The sequence below is a fragment of the Scophthalmus maximus genome, chromosome 3 (genome assembly GCF_022379125.1).
Source record: "Scophthalmus maximus strain ysfricsl-2021 chromosome 3, ASM2237912v1, whole genome shotgun sequence".
NCBI classification, from domain to species: domain Eukaryota; kingdom Metazoa; phylum Chordata; class Actinopteri; order Pleuronectiformes; family Scophthalmidae; genus Scophthalmus; species Scophthalmus maximus.
In genome coordinates, this window is record NC_061517.1 from 1,350,475 (window position 1) to 1,354,719 (window position 4,245).

A 4,245-nucleotide genomic window follows, 5' to 3' on the forward strand; every position below is an offset into this window, starting at 1 on the left:
GAGATTCAAAGGCCAGATTCTCACACTGGGCTTCCACAGAGATAATCTTATTTCTTACTTGGCTGAACTTGAGAGTTGGCTCATGCAGATAAAGGAGACACCGAGCGTTTCCCATTGACCTTTGTTGAAGTGAGCAGCGGATGCTTTAGAAAACAAAAACACTCAATGAAAATGCTAATGAATCACTTAAAGGGGCCGCCTCCACGACTTCACTGTACGTCATTTTGCTGGCAGTGATTTATCGATCTCAGAGAAGATCATATCTCCTTCTCTTATTATTGAATCTTTTGAAACCAATTCCACACCACTTGTCTTTCTCGTGGTGTCCCACTGCAACCAAACAGTTTGCGTGAATGTGAGGGTGCGTGTGAGGATTTCTGTGATATTACAGCAGAAAGGGCCTGTGGAAATACATGACTTTTATCTACAAAAGAAAAAATCCTCCCTGGTTGTTCAAAAGGCATTGCACGACATGATCTACAGTAGGACGTGTTCTCTGTGGCTGATAGGAATCAGACTCCTGGGCTTGGTGTCATTGTAATCAGCAGTAATATCGTCTTAAAATGTCAAAGCTAAACCTTTAGTGGTTCCTGTTATGACAGGACCAGGCACAGCTGAGGGCGAAGCTAAATGGAAAACTGGTCCATAGTACTTCCAGAGACGTCTCCGGCTCTCCCAGCCCGAACAAAACACAACGATTTATTGACATTTTCCCTCTGCTTAGCCACCCATCGGCACCAGAAGCTAGCCACACACATTACCTTGTGGGCATGCCGCTCTCAAAAGTAAATCTGACATGGAATCGGACAGGCGTTAAGAGTAGACCCGCACTGCTGCCGATATTTGTAGAATACATGATGGCATGTTGTTTTTTTCTGCAGATGTAAGAAACATGGAGCTTTGGATATAAACGCTCATCGCTGTGGGTAAAACATTCAGCTTATTGTCTTTCTGCTTCCTGGTCTTATCTGTCGATTAAAGAGACAATTCTTACAAAAAAATGGTCCTTTTTTTCCAGGATTACTTTTCCAAGAGCAGCCGTCTGAACCACTCAGGGAGGAATCCATTAAACCAGCAGTGCATGAACCTTCTTCAGACAGAAACCGGTGGTCTGCAAGTCAGGAAAACATCTTTCTGATTGGTTTGATGCTCTGCAGATGTAATGGACATAGGTTCAGGGCCTTGATTCTTCTCTTTTGGGGGGGAGGGGGAAGAAAATAATTTTAAAGTAAAGTTTGCTTTTTGTTTTTAACGATGGTGAATTATGTCCGTAAAAAATATATAAATTATTGATTTCAAATGTTGTTCTGTAAACTCATAGACATAAACATAATCATAGCCTACATGGGGTACTACGTAAGTCGCCTCACGTTCTTCGTTAGCAACAATCCCATCTGCTAAAATGTAGGAAATTCTGACTCCGTAAGGAAAGTTCATTTGCTATTGTGAACAAATCCAATGTAAAGATCCTACTAACCTACTAATTATATAATCCCTTCAAACCCAAAGCCTGGAAGCTCATGCGTCTATGTCATAGACCTCCGTTTGTGTCTGCAAAGAATTAAAACAACATCCAAACTGTTGCACTGAATAAATCCATGACCATGAGCTCTGTATCCTGGACTACATCAACATTATGCAGCTGTAAACACAAAGTGCGTATTGATCCACCACTGAAAATAGTCCCCAAATAATACACAATTCACTCAGGTTTCAGTAACGTTAGTTAAAATCTACAGTGCCCAGGAGGCAGTTCGTACAGGAGATTCAAGCAGAAGATTCAGGGGCTTATTGTTTTTGGAAATCATGAATCTTAAAATGTCAGAATGATTTCAGCACGAACGGCAAACTCCCACTGGAATCAGATAAATCCTCCAGTTGCTCACTGCCAAAGCGTCCAGGTTGCATCCACCAATCCGGCTCTGGTTCAGAGAGAGTAAGCGATATTAGCTTCCCAGTTGAAGGCCCAGGGCTTCTCTCCAGCCCGAGGGCTGCAGCTGCCACAGCTTTGTAGAGCTGGCGAGCCAAACTACAGTCCACATCTTCCACCCAAACTGTTCCTGCCACTCCTGCAGTTGTTGCCGCTCCAGCTGTTCCGGCCATTCCTGCCGCTCCAGCTGCTTCTGGTGCTCCTGCTTGTCCTGCGGCTTCAGTCATGCTGCCGCCCCTGATGTCCCACTAGTCACAAGTCTCTGGTGAGATGAGTTCAAGCGATTAATTAACCATTCCGCTTGTTCAGAAATGTCTCAGCGTCGGTGCCTGCAGCCCAGGCCTCTGGGTTTCAGTCCAGCTTCCTCACCTGCCGTGCAGTCAGTGCCCGGGAGGCTCCTCGTAAGTCCTCCACAATCCCTTTACCAAGTTCACAACCTCCCTCCTTCTCGTTCCATGACCCACAGCCATGACCTAAAGGTGGACTTATTCCAACATGCCTTATGAGAATGTCTGTGCTTATGAAGGCCTCGATTAACTGTGGGTGAGAAAGTTTGCTTATTTTCAGTCCAAATTTAAATTCAGAAAAAAACATGACTAATGTCAAAAGATACTTTAGAGCAGCAAGAAAAAGAGTTGTTGATAGAGATCAAATTTCTGATTGAATGTAAACACTCGGAGAAACCAGATCCTGCAAGGTTACATGGTGGACCAGGGCTGTGACATCACAAAGTGACCACAAAGACCTGCAAACAAACTAATGCATAATAGCATTTGTTTGTTGTCAATTAGAAACATAACTCTTCATGACCAATTCATAATTTGGTCAAATCCAGAGAGATGTGATCACATTAGGACCTGCGACATTCATAACGTCCTAAGCGCGATCTCATTTCTGACAGAGGGGGCAGCAAAACACAACATTCCGTCCATGACGATAAGTGACTCTTTAAGTTTGCCTGTTTGAGGATTTCTTTCCGAGTGTTATGATGTGTCACAGGAATGAAAATCAATGACGTTATTGATTTCAGGGCCTCCTCCTGTGCGCTCCAACAATATGTCTGAATAAAAGCCTGTGAAACAGATGGCTTGAATAAAGTTCAGTCCCTAAGTGTCAAAGCGTCAAAGCAAAGAGTCCAACAGCGGAAAAATCTTTATGATCAATTAATGACTGGCAACCATCTCTGGCAACCGTTGCTCTGCTCTGAACAACTCAGCAAATGGATGCTATTTGGTTTCTTTCTGTCCTAAACCTCCGACTCAGACATTAATGCCGTGTCGTAGTGAAGCCTCGTCTCAGGCAGTGTCTTGCTGTTCTTCTCACTCTGGGTTTTCTCTTCACTCCTCGCTGAACTGGGAATGCACCCTGTCTTCCTGAGCGAGCATCAAAATAAAATGTGAAGTCTCTATGCCGTCGAGATGACAGTGCGAGCTGCAGGCCTTGGGCAGGTTCTGCACACAGTGATAAAAAACAACAAAATAATGTCCAGACTCAAATGCCGAAAAGTCGAGCTCGTGGAGGTGGCGGGGGCTTGTGGGGAGGATCAAGCTATTTCCCAATGATAGAGATCGGGAGGCTGATTTACTCCAAATAACAGCCGTCACCTCCCCTTCTCCCGATTACATCTCCATCACAGGCTGAAGAACTCCCCCACCGTAGGTGAAGATTACCTCCAGCTGAATGGACACCATTATGTCTCGACACAATCCACTTTCAATTTCCCTTTCTTCTCAGCATGCCAAAACATCCTAATCTTCTTTCCCTCACCTTCTTCCTGTAGCAGCGGCGAGGTAAGCCGAGGACTGGGGGCTTTTTATTTCTGTCCCTCCTCAGGTGCTCGTGTCTGGTTAAAACAACACATTGTTGACTTTGTTGTTTGGGTTTTCTGTGTGAGTCATTTTTAATCACTCGAACACATTATGCATGTTCAATCTCGGCTCCCCAAAATGTAGGACAGAGGAGAAAAGGACAACAACAAAAAAAAAGGAAAATAATTAAAGGAAAACGTTGCCTGAGGACAAAAAAGAAATCCTTTCTAAATGTAAATAATTGTTAATCGTGCGGTCACAGCAGTGCGAGCGCCGGTGCCAGTCTCCCCCCTGATTTGCATTCGTCAGCAGCAGATGATCAGGTGGAGAGTTTGCCACCATGTCATCTAATCCAGAGGCAGTCTGGCTTTAAGACATGTGATACAGTCTTTACACTCAGCTGGGCTGAACGGGAACATTTGTTTCTCAGTGCTCGCTGAGGGGAGGGGAGTAGAGAGAGGGGGGGGGGGCGACTCAGTGAGCGCCGCCGCTGCTCAGAGGCTGCCG

General features: G+C 44.9%; 1 long non-coding RNA gene across 1 annotated transcript in view; it reads right to left on the reverse strand.

Moving 5' to 3' along the window:
- Positions 1–4,245, reverse strand: part of LOC118317050 — a 46,254-nt gene that overhangs the window by 10,826 nt on the left and 31,183 nt on the right. The window lies entirely within an intron of this gene.